Raw genomic sequence first — 12,758 nt, 5'->3', positions numbered from 1 at the left:
GTGTAAGAAAGAGCAAGACGTGTGTGTGAGAGGAGGGCACAGCGGGGAGCTGGGGGGGAGGTGGAAGTGTGCAGGTGAATTAACGCCCTCCTCAAATCTCCCTGTTGGGAGAAACAAAGGAGGGGACAAAAGGAGTGACACCGTCAGGGCTTAATGTAGCGGGAGGAACAGCAAGAGAAGTCAAAGTATCTCCTGAGATAACGGGTTTTACAGGGACGTGGTAGAGCATGGAAGACCCTTTGGCAAGGAAGGATGAAAGTATGGTCCCTCAGTTACTCCCAGAGAGTACTGTGTCATTCCTGGTGTAGCTTGGGCATACTGGGAAGTTGCAATGTGGGTACCTATGCCCAAGGGACACCACTGGTGTGGTTCACAGTGACTTTGGGCAATCTTTGCTGCAGGTGTGCCCTTCGCTTATTAAAATGGGCCTCAGTTTCTCTTTTCCTACTGCTCTGCTTCGTTCCCACTGTGCCTTTTGGCTTCAGCTGCTCCCTCATCCGTGCAGCTCCTCAGAATGTTTGCCTTTGCCAAGTACCAGCAAAGAGGCAAACAGTGAATTTGCTCTATTCGTGCTTCCCAAGTGGAAAACAACACCTGCATTGATGTTGGTGCCATTCCCAATAAAACGTAAGAGACTGGTAACAGCTGCAGCTTGGGATTTCTATGCCCTGTGAAGGGGAGGCAGTGTGTGAACTGTTGATTTTACCCAAAATGAATCAGTTGTGAAGCTGGTACAACCTCAGGCGTCAGAGAGCCCTGGTGTAAAAGGCAGATGAGCTCTAAGGAAAACCCTTGGCATATTTAAATGCACAAAGATAGAGATGCTAATCCCAAGAGAGTTCATTATGTTCTAATTTTGCTGGGTTTTGGTCATGTCCTGGAGAAAAGGAACATTGTGCTCTGTCTCACGAGTTTCCCACATTCCTCGGAATCCTACTGATGTATCCTGCGTGGTAGCTGAGGTTGTCTGCTCCCTAAAACTGCAGCTAGCAGCAATGTGTAACAGAGGCAAAGTGCAATCGAGCCCAATAGGTGCTCTGTATTCACTCCGATACGGAAGTGCTGCACTCTGTGCTTACTGCTCTTGCCTACTTGCTGTCAAATTGCTTTCCTGTCTTCAGGCTGCTCCTCAGCACCCTCAGAGGCATCCTGGGTGGCTCTTGCTGAAGATCTTTGCCACCTGGGCTCACGTGCCAAGGGACTTGGCGACCAGAACGTGTGGCTGCAGTGGGAAATGGGCTCCTGGAGCTTGCTGCCCCAGGGCATTGGTGGGAGCAAAGGGTGTTTAGAGCGTCCAGGGCTGCCTTGGCCATGGGTCACCAGGCTTGGGTCAGGGGTGCAGAATGAGCCTCCATTTTTTCCAAGGCTCGTCGTGTTCATCAGTGGAGCTGCCTGTCATTCAAAGTCTCCTTGTTATGCTTTCTGAGATGAGATTGGGTGCTGGGGCGTTGCTGCCTGTGTGCTAGAGAATGTCTGTTTGCTGTCTCCGTGCCTGTGGTATCCATCGTAGAGGCACGTTGGGTGTTCTCATCTCTGCACCAGCCTTTCCTTGTATTACGGATCTCCCTTGCTGCTTTGCAGCCCCCTTTAAATTCTCTTAGCCATCTGCCTCTTCCTGGGGTTGTTCTTTTGTCTTCCTGCGCTCGTCCTTTTGCTCTTGAGGTAAGCTTTTATTCTCAGGAAGCCCAGAGTGTCTGTGGTCTGCTTCTCTTGCTGGTCCACCGCCATGCCTAGCACCGCAGCTTGACCACCCCGCTCCACCCTGGTGTGTCAGAAGTGACTTCCTTCCCTCCCCGTGTAACGCACGCTGGTTTGCCTTCAGATGATACATTCCCCCTCCAGAGGTATGACTGCATGGATGTGTGCAGGCAGAAGCAAGCATGTTCTTTGGGCTTGTTGAATATGCAGGTGGCTTGAGGTACTGCATCTCCTTCCTGCTGCCTTCAGAGCAGGGCGTGTTGTTCCTACTGTCTCTGTGCTGCAGCTGTGTAGCTCAGCAGAAGGGATTCAAGTCCACTCTCGTGTGTTACGTGCGTGTAGCTTCAGAGCTAAAAGTGTTTTGGAAAGGTGGTAAGGAAGGATGTCACATGGCCTGTCCTGGTCCCTTCTCATGTTTCCACAAGCGACAAAATCCTACTTGTGTCTTCCCTGCAGGTTCCTCGTCTGCTGAACGTCATCCTGGGGAACTATCCTTACTTTGAGTTGATCAGCCCGAGTAATGAGGACTATAAGGTAGCACCGGGCATGTCTTCAACCTACCGCATCCTTTTCAGACCTGATGAGGACAAGGTGAGAGTGGAGGTCCCGAGAGATGGCGCCTTGAGGGGAAGGTGAACCTGCAGGGCTGGGTTCCAAAGCAGGCGTGTGGTGTGGGTTTTGAAGAAGTGGCCTGCGTTCAGTGGAGTTGCACTGGATCTAGACCTGGGGGAGACTCTTTCCTGGTGGTGAAGGTTGTGCTCCCATAGGCTGGAGGCTCTTGCCTGTTTCAGGCTGTTTTCCCCTTCAGTGGTGGAATATTTAACGTAACGTCTGTTGGCTTCAGGGCTGAGAGTCTGCTGCCTGTGCACGGCCTTTTCCTCATCTTCTGTTTGCTGCTTAAATGTAGTTCAATACTCTGGCCTACCCTCGGGCAGCATGCCTGTAGAAACTAAAGAGGATCTGCCCCATGGTCCCTGGCTGCCCCTGCTTGTGAAATAATCTGTAATGAAAGGCCATGAAGGTAAAAAGTGCATGTACATTACCGAATGCTACTGTGAGAGTCACAGAAACCAGCAGCTCTTCTTCTGCCATGGGCATGGTGCTAAAGGCACTGTGCTGAGATTGTTTCTCTCCCTGCAGGATTATTTCGACGAGCTTATCATCATCACAGAGAGGGAGAAGTTCTTTGTGCCTATCTGAGCCATAGGTGCCCGAGCCAGCCTGGACTTCCCTGAGCAGCTGAACTTCTCCGAGTGTCCAGTCAGGTTCAGCACCCAGAAAACTCTGCTGGTGCGCAACGTGGGGAAGCGGGAGGCTTGCTACAGCATCACCACTCTGAGGTAAAGGAGCTCATCCCTTGCGCAAAACGCTATTGCGTGGTCATGGGCTTGTAAACTGTGAGAAAAAGGAGGCAGAGCATCTGAGGTGCTGGAGATGGGCAGGACACGTGGGGTTTGCCATTGCTTGCAGTGTTTTGAGAAAGCTCTGCAAGCAAGTTTTACACTGCAGTGGTGTCTGCAACGCAGCATCTTGCAGGTCTGATGCTGTTGGGTTGGAAGAGGCAAGGTAGGAAGGCAGCTTGACTGCTGAAGAAGGTGCTGTGTGGCAGAGGACAGTTCGAGGGGCTCAGGTCACGGATCCCAAACACAGCCTCAAGAAACAGGCAAGCAATGAGCTGGTGAGAGGCACCACCACAATAAATACCCAGTGAAGTCTAGCATCTATTTGCAAGGCGCTTGCCAACTACTCTACTGGGTAATAGAGCGTGTGTGGAGAGCTCCTTGACAAGGGTTTTAAGAGTTCCCGAACTTCGGCAATGAACTACTTCAGTCCCAAGTTGCAATAAAGAAATGGGAAGCATTAGGAAAGTTTTAAGTGAACTACACAAAAAAGCAGAATTCTGAGTAACTGGATTGCACGTGTGCAGAGGTGAAGAGCTGAGAACTGAGAACTGGGTGCAGAGTGTGGGGGGCTGGGGTCGTGTTATACCGCGGGATCTTCTGAGGTCTGGTTCTCTTTCAGCAGGGAGAGTCACCCGCTCTATTTCTGATCCTGGATGTTCTGGTTTTCTTGTACCGACTGTGGTTTGCTTGCTCCTTGCTTGCACAAGTGAGCTGAAGCGAACTAGACTGCAAACTTAACGGAGGGCCCGGGTCTCCCATACAGTCCTGATCTCTCTCTTTGTGTTGCAGCCCTTTCTCTGTGGATCCCTCCATTGGGACTCTTGGCGTTGGAGAAGCGATGGAAGTCACGGTGGAATTCCACCCACCAAAGACCGGTGTTTATACGAGTCCAATGATCGTTCACTATGACACAGGTAAGCGCGTGGTGCACCCTCCGTGTGTCCTTCGAACCAGAGCGGTGTCTGCGCTGTCTGTCATCATCTGGTGGCTTCATTGCCCTGTTGAATCCCTTCTGCAAGGTTCCTTCACGCTGAGTAGAGCAAAGCTCCCCTGCTGGCTGCCAGATATTCCTGTGCTGGAATATTTCAGCCTGTAACAAGGCAGGCAGATCTTCCTGCGCACGGTGTACCGGGGGCGATGGCGAATATTCTGGGTGCTCCATTGCAGAAGAACTCACAGCAGGGAGTCTGACTGAAAAGGAGATGGCTTTTAACGTGCAAGAGAGCTCTCTGAAGAGCCTGCAACCTGTCCCCTAGAGCTCTCCTGACGGGTCATTGCTTTTCATCCCGATCTGTTGTGTTACAGGCCTTTGAGGTAGAGACCCTCTTCTTGTGATGTGCTGCATGGGTACAGTTGGTGCTGTGCTGAGAGCTGGGCCATGCTGAGGACTTGTGACCAGGAGGAGCAGTAACTGTGGCAGCGGTAGCCATTAGGGTGCTCTGAGCTTTGCTGTAGCCTGGGAATGATTCTGTAGAAACCGCCTTGTTAGCAGCAGTTCTTTAGTGGTGAGGTTTATGAGCAAGCTGCTGCTAGGGCTGGCTGGAGTCAGTAATGTGAGGGCGCAATGATGTCTGAAGGTAGGTCGTGAACACCACCTTGGAGAAACACTTTGAAATGGCTGTGCTGCTGTGCGTGTTGCTCTGGTGCTGGAAGTAAGTCTCCAGCCTTCCAGAGGACACTTACCCTAGTGAAGGGACTCACTTCTCCGGTGGTGAAGTGGTAACAGCAGCACGTTTGACAAGGAAGAATGTGCGGGCAGTGGTGAGACACCTGGCTGTGACCGTAGCAGGAGCAAAAGAAGGAGTTGGCAGATGGATCCGAGGGCCCAGTAGCAGCCTGTTGAGTGCAGAGCTCAGCACAGAAGCTGCTCTGTAGTTTCCATTGTTGTTTCTGCCCTTCTCCATTTCATTTCAAATGCTCCCGCTTGGGTTCTGAGATCAGAGCTATGCCAAGTATTTCAGGACCAGGAGATGAGGATGACACGACACTGGGGGCATCTCCTGCCTGCAGGAGACCCTGGGCAAGGCATGGCTGAGGTGGTGCTCCTCAGTGTCACTGAGTGACTTGGATGTAGAATTCCCTGTGACCTGAGTGGGATGGCAGCCCAAAGGGCACCCGGGCACATCTGAAAAGATACATCTCCACGAACGTCCCCCAAAATAAGGTGCCTAAGGTGGTGCCAGGACATCCTCATGCTGTAGCATGTGCAGCTGTCAGGATATGCTAAGTGTCCTGATCCGGGGAACTGCTTATGCAGCTCAAAACTGCAGCTCTTTCTTCTGTTGCCTGCAGATTGCTCTGTTCCTTGTACTTCCGTCAGCAAGTGAGATGAGGCGAGACTTGCTTTTGCTTTGTTCCAGGTGAAGATGTTCACAAAAGCCTTTGTGGAACAGCCGTAAATGTCAACATCAGGCTTGACAAGAGCTCCTTGACAGTTGAGAAGACTTCTGTCACGCTGTCAAAGCTAAGCTCCCTGGTCATCCACAATCAGAGTGCCATCACGGCCCACTTCCAGTGGAAGCGTTTTGTTGATCAGGAAGAGGAGGAGCGGCAGAAGCTGAGGTTTGTTTGAGAGATTCGTCTCAGAAAGATAGATGCCCCAGGGGAAAACTAACACACGGTCTCAGAGGGCTGTTGGGGCTTTTGAACGGATTAGGGCACGTAAACCCATGCACAGCGTGGAGCTTAACCCTTGCCATTGCAGTCCCAGCCGTGCTACAGCTGAGGATGATGTTTTGGGGAGAGAAGGTTGAGTGCAATCACTGGATTGCCTGAGAGGGCAAACTCACGTTTGGGAGCGGCAAACTATTGAGTTCAGAGATCCGTGCACTACGGAGGGTCCATGAGGCTGAGGAAGGTGTCAGCACTCGGTACCTGGGACTGCACTGAGCAGTAGCACTGAAGAGCTGCAGGTGGCACAGCTATTGTGATACTCAAGCAGTTTCTTCTTTGATAAGCTGGCAGGCTCCTTTTCCAGTCACAGGCAGGGTAGAGTGCTTGGTTGGCCCAGAAGGTGGAGGCCGTCCTGCCGTAGGCTGGGGAATTGCCTTTCAGTGTCCTGGTTTCTGGCCCAACGAGCTGTTTCTCCCCTTCCTCATAGGCTGGGCAGATGTGGAGGGCTCTGCGGGGAAGGGAGGGCAGCCAGGACTTGGAAGTGCTTTTGGGCTTCAGCAACCTGTGTCGTCGTGGTGGTGAGAGATGGGGCAGGTTCTTCCAAGGGTGTCTCTGGCGAAGCTTTGAAATTGCCATTTCAGGCAGCAGAGAAACACTCACAGCCTGGGGGGATGAACTGGAAATGACACTTTAAAGCTTATGTGACTTGGGCAATCCTTGTGCGACTTTTCAGGCTCAGATGGGTGCAGATATACGGGAGTTAGTCTGAACCCAGAGCTGATCAGGAAACTGCCTTGAACTGCAGCACTTTTCAAGGGCTTTGAGCACATCAAGTTCAGCGTAATTAGGTCAGAAATGCCTCAAAGGCCAGAACTGGTTTTCCACTGTTGTCTGTTTTTAATGACACAGTGTGTGAGTTCTGTGCAAACGCACTGAGTTGAAAGAAAATCTCGTGAGCTTGCCTTGATTCTTCCCTGGACCATTTCTTTAGCATCTCTCGCCACCTGCCTGTCTCGGACTGGACCCTGGGTGATCCTCTGTCCCCTCAGAAGCCACCAGCTTTCCCCAGAGTTCACTTCAACCTGATTTTTTACGTATGAGACTTGCTGTCGTGCCAGTCTCTGTCCTTGACTCTGAGCACGACGCTTGGTTCCTCCTTACTCGTAGTTTTGGGGATGGTCCAAGGCCACCGTCCTGCTGTCAGAGAAGCTTTTGAGATCTAAGAGGAGAGAGGGCCTTTTCCTGAGAGGAGGCAGTGCAGGCGCCTGTGTTGGGATGTGACCCCAAAAGACATGGCCCATTAGAAGGTGTCCCTCCTGCAGCGCTTTTGGGGATGTGATTCTGGCCTGCTGACGGAGCTTGAGTTGAGGGCTGCTCATGCCAGTGTGTGGAAGCCCTCCTCATGCACAGCATGTGCGCGAGGCTCAGTGTGTGTGCAGCAAGTAACGTCCTTGCCTGTTTCCCTTCTCTTTGCGTTTGGATTTAGCTGGGTGATGATCGTTCACACGGCGTTGCCTCGATTTGCTGCACATGGAGCTTTCCCCTGGTCCCCCAGTGCTGTCACCCGCTGGTTCTTCATGGCCAGGGGACTGGAGCGTGAAGGGGGGACAGCAGTGTGCCAGCAAGGAGCAACCGCTCTGCAGCAGTGCTCCCCTTTCATCTCCCGCTTGTGATCTTTAAACACTAGATTGATTTCTGCTGCAGCCGCCGATAAAGGGAGAGGTTAAGTGCATCACAGCTCTGCAGTGGAGGCCAAAACGAGGGAAAAGATGAGGTGGTTCAAGATTCCACGTAGGGTTTGCATTCAGAGATGTTGGTCCTGACTTCTTTACTAGGTGATGCTGGGCAGAGTCCCTTCGTCTCTTGGCACCTCTGTTTTCATGCTCAGAAACCCATTTGTGTCACTGAAGTGATGGGATGCCCAAATCCGTTGCTTTGCTTTGGAAGTGCACCGGGATCCTCTGGTGAAAGGCAGTGCAGATACTGTCTCCTCACCCCTGTGGGTGCAAAAGGGAAGGGGAAAAGTGTGATGCTGGTAACGAGCAGCTGAAAGCCAGTTGCTTCTCCCCTCCCAATGCAGGAGGCTTTTTCTTGAGGGCTGCCAGCTTTAAGAAACCTCTTGTTAGCTCGTCAGTGAGGAGTAAAACTCCTTGCTGTGCTGGGAAGAACGGCAATAATGGGATCCATGTGGGAGCCTGTGTCTCAGGGTCAGCCCTGTGCTGAGCTGCTGCTCTTCCTCGCCGAGTGCTTTGCTGCTCGTGCACTGACACGACAGGCTTTGCAAATCTGCTGCTTATTCAATTATCTGCTTGGTTCGTCTCTCCCATGGCACAGGCTGCAGAGGCAGGAAGAGGACAAGCTGGTTGATGTTCCTGCGGAGCACGGGCTGGTCCCCCCTCTCAGAGAACACCCTTCCCTTCCCATCTGCAGCTCCCAGAACCAGGGGACAGAGGTGCAGGGAGGCTCCATGCCTTTCTGCAGTGATATTTTCACCATTGTGCCCATGGTAAGTGATGGCTGAGAACCTCCCTTCCTGCTGCTCCTCCTCCTTCTCATCTCTGAAGGAGGTCCCTTGGCAGATCCCACATCAGCTGCTTGATGTGCCAAGAGAGGAGACATCCGGTTTCTGGTGAGGCTAGGGGCACTTGTTGCAAAAAGCATTTCTGAACAGCGGCAAGAGCCGACCCCAGGCTGGGCTCTGCTGCAAGGGCTGTGAATTAAGGGCACGTCATGAGTGTCCTCACAGTGTTCAGAGGTATCAGTTATTCTCCGTAAGGACACATTCCCACGTAGCGCGCGGGGGTGAAGAAAGGACACTGGTGCACTGTTAGTTCACATACTGACCTGCAGAATGCAATGGTCCTGGGTGGAAAGGAGGCCAAATTGAGCCCAAGCACAGCAATCCCTTCCTAAAACCTGGATTTATACCACATCTGAGACTCCCTTCCAGTGTCGTCTGTGAGCCTGGACACGAGGCTGGCAGGTTTAAACGGGCTTTTTGAGTTCTACTGCAGATAGGCAGAGAAAACTGCTCACTTTCCTGGTGATGCCAGCAAAAACCCCATGGCCTTCAATCAGCCAGAGCCTGCCTTCTGAGTATTTGCATGGTCTTGAGATGAAGAATGGCTGCTGTCTGAGCAGCGCAGCATCCCTTCTCATCTTGGAGTAAACCCTGGAATAATCCCAACCTCTTCTTTCTTTTACAGTGGGTGAAAGTAGTTTATTTTTTCTATTTTGTTTTCCGAGGAAGGGGCTGCTGTTCTCTTCTTGGTTGCTCCTGCAGCCCATGTAAGGCTGAGCGGTGCCTTTCCTTAAACCAGTTGCAGGAAGTGAGAGCCTATAGAAACCAGGGATGCCTCCTGAAATGTGTGGCAGGGCTTCCTGGGACTGTGCACCAGTGCCAGGATCGTCTGCGAGAGCAGCAGAGAGTTGCAGAAACTGGTAGCGTGGCCCAGACTTAAATCCGTGGGCAAGAGCTCAGTCTCTTCTGAGGGGAACAAAATGCCCCTTCCGGGTGCCAGTAAAGGCGAGGGACTTTGGAAGCTGCTGCTTCCAAGCTCTCCTATAAATGCTGTTGACAAGCGTTGCTTGCTCCTTGCTCTTTGCTGATGCTCTAAATAAAGGCTTCCAGGGCTGCAGTGGAAACAAGAATGTGATGTTTGAAGATAAATGGTTTGCTGTCACTTCTGTTTCAGGAGGGAGATGTCTTGCCCAATTCTTCCCTTGAAATCAGTGTGATCTTTCAGCCCAAAGAAGCCAGAGTCTACCAAGAGACAGTCTACTGTGACATCTCAGGTACAGCTCTTTCCTCCTGCTCCTGTTCCCACAGAGGAGGTAGAAACACTCTTCCAGCCCACTCGGACCTCATGTAGTTCTGGAGGGCTCAACAGGGCAGTGCTGGCACACGCCGCTGTCCCCGTGGTTCCCGGTGGTCTCCTGTCGGAGGCCAGGGCTCAGGATGCCTGGCTCTGCCTTCCTGATCCCAGAAGTGACCAAGCAGTGAAGGAATAAGCTTTCCCGCCATGGCTTTGCCAGCATTTGCAACACAGCTTTAGTGAAGGAGCACCAGGCCCCTGCAGACCAGTTACGTCCAAGATGAGTCTTTGTGGCGTGGCTCTCTCCTCCTTCTCGTGCTGCTCACTTTGTGTGCAGAGTAGGCTGGGATGGCAGTGAGAGCTCATCCAAAATTTGAGCCAGGATTCAGGCACCTTAGGCTGCTTCAGTGGCTGAGAGCAGCCTTCAGACTGAAGATCTTGTGCTCTGTCATCTCTAGCAAATTTAAGGGAAAGGACCCACCTTGGAGTTTAGCTGTAAACCTTGAGGTCTCGGTTGCCTTTGCACCAAGGGATGTGCACGTTAGCAGTACATTCATGGCTTATGTGATCTGCTCAGTGGGAAGGCTGGTTTTCCATGACTGGAGAGAGCGCCTTCATCGGGGACTGAAGAGATAAGACAAGGGCTGATGGGTTCGAGCTTAAACAGGGGAGATTTAGTTTAGATGTACAGAAGAAATTCTTTCCTGTGAGAGTGGTGAGGCACTGGAAGAGGCTGCCCAAGGAAGTTGCTCCACCCGTGGCAATGTTCAAGTTCAGGCTGGACGGGACTTGAAGCAAGCTGCTCTAGTGGAAGGTGTCCCTGTCCATGGCAAGGGGTTGGAACTGGATGATCTTAAGGTCCTTTCCAACGCAAACCATTCTGTGGTTGTCTGAGACACCGGCCCAGGGGGTTGGTTAGAAATGAGAAAGCAGCCCCAAGGCGTATGTCCTGAGGGACGAGATGGGTCCCGTATCTTCTCCTGGAGCATCTAGAGCTGGTTCCATCCAGCCCAGGGACCGGCAGCAGCACTGAGACAACCTGGAAAGTGCCGGGTAGCAGAGGGAATTGCACTCACAGAGATTTCCCTCCACAGGCTGTGAGACCAGGCTGCCCCTGTGCATCAGCGGGGAAGGCGTCGGGCCCCAGGTCCAACTCAGCTGTGACCAGCTGAGCATCGGGGAGGTGACTGTTGGCTCAAGCCACAGCTACAGGGTGAGCAGGACGGGGCGCAGGGCATGGGGTGGATCCGGATGGCTCCCGGGCAGCAGCGAGCCTCGTGGAGCTGTGGGATGGGTCTGAATCAACTTGGTGGTGCTGAGCAGGCGCTTGGCACTGCAGGTCAAGTGGAGTGCTCTGTGTCAGGGGAATAAGCCCAGAGTGGCTCTGTTTGTGTGAAGTTATCCCCGCTTTGCATGGAAAAAAACCCCGAGGCAGAACTCGTCCTGTTGTATTTGGCAGCAGCGCTCAGCATCTTCTGCCTTTTACAGATGTTAATTGCTAAACTAGAAAAGAAGTGAGCCTTCTGTAAGCAAAGAGGATTCCTCATGTATTTCCATGTTGCCTTCTCGCTGCTGCTGCAGGTGTTCCTGCTCAACAGAGGAGTTACTGAGACGCCCTTCAGCGTGGTCTCTCCGGAGAGAGCTCTGGGCTCCTGCTTCACCTTTGGCCCCCGGGAGGGCATGCTTTTGCCTTTTGATCATCAGGCCATCTGGATCTCCTTCAATGCCAGTGTCGTGGGGCAGTTCACAGAGGAATTCCAGTTCAATGTGAAGGGATCCCCTGAGCCTCTGACGCTGACTGTGTGGTGAGGAGGGTTCTAGGAGCTTGGCGGCCACATTTGTATCTCTCTGGGTAGTCATCTCGCACCTGCCTCATTTGCTGATGGAGCAGAGAAAGAAATGGCTTGTCTGAGGTCTTGATCTTGGCTCTCATCCTGGCATCCCCACACTAGGAGCCCACACTAACCTTGACTCCAGTTTGACGCTGACTCCTTGCGACCGCAGCAGCAAATGAAGTGGAATTGTCAGCAAGAGGGAGCCATGGAATAGGTTGGGTTGAACACACCAGTTGCTGTGGTCCTTGATTTTGAGCTGAGAGGCAGAGCTGGCATTGGTTGGCATCAACCATGAAATAAATTAATGGGTGCTGTGCAGCTTCACGTGGTGATTCAGGTGGATGTTGGTGAGTCCTGGAGTTTGGAGCCTTCAAGTCTGCTGAATTTAAGGGCAGGTGAGGAGATGCGGTGTGTTCAGGTTCCGTTATGCCTGCAACTACTTGAAAGGAGGATGGAGCCAGGAGGTGGCTGGTCTCTTTTCCCAAGTAACAAGGGAAAGGACAAGAGGAAACGGCCTCAGTGTGTGCAGGGCAGATTTAGACTTGATGTTAGGAACAGTTTCTCCCCGAAAGGGTGGTCAGGCATTAGAAGAGGCTGCCCCGGGCAGTGGTGGAGTCACCATCCCTGGAAGTGTTCCCAAACCGTGTAGACGAGGCCCTTAGTGACATGGATTAGTGGTGGGCTTGGCAGCGCTGGGGTGACAGTTGGACTTGATGATCTTAAAGGTCTTTTCCAGCGTAGATGAATTGACAATTCTGTGTTGGGTGGTTTAAGACGTGTTGCTCTTGGATGGGTCAGCTGGTGCCCTGATGGTTGGCTGATGTTTTCCTCCAAGATTCAACTGTCCGCTCTGTTGAGCTGTTGCGGCTCTTGTCAAGGGATGTTTGGGGCTCCCCCGGCTTCGTGTCTCAAAGTCCTGCCCCCATAACGATTGCGTGGATCAAGATCTTCTGAGCAAGGTGTTCCTGTACTCCATGGGAAGAGCGGTTCCAGCTAAGAAATGCCAAAGCAGGAAAGCTGTGGCTGGGAAGGCTAGTTACATTGAGTGTGCTTTACTGGGGACACCCCTGTGTCCAACACATTACAGATGGGGAAACTGAGGCACGCAGCCATCACTTGTTTGGTGTCCTTCCTCAGGCCATCAACAACGTGGGGGCATACCCTGCATAACACTGTGCCCCAAGCCCCACAAGCAGCTATGGGCTGCTGACCGCTTTGCTTTGGCTGCCTCCCGTCCACCTGGATGCTGTGCTGAGCATGAGGGTGAGGGCTTGATTTGAAACCCCCTGAGGTTCTCAGGCCGGCTTTTACCCACCGGAACGGTAAGGAAAGCTGAAGGCTTTGCAGTTCTCTTTAACCGAGGCCATGTCTCCTCTGCCTTTGTCCTCACAGTG

The 12,758-nt window shown here is 52.5% G+C and overlaps 1 pseudogene; it reads left to right on the top strand.

Moving 5' to 3' along the window:
• Positions 1 to 12,758, top strand: part of LOC136005849 (hydrocephalus-inducing protein-like) — a 77,552-nt pseudogene that overhangs the window by 17,844 nt on the left and 46,950 nt on the right.

This window comes from Lathamus discolor, chromosome Z (assembly GCF_037157495.1).
Source record: "Lathamus discolor isolate bLatDis1 chromosome Z, bLatDis1.hap1, whole genome shotgun sequence".
In the NCBI taxonomy this organism is placed as follows: domain Eukaryota; kingdom Metazoa; phylum Chordata; class Aves; order Psittaciformes; family Psittacidae; genus Lathamus; species Lathamus discolor.
Note: the sequence above shows the minus strand (reverse complement) of the source record. Positions and strands in the feature narration are given on the sequence as shown.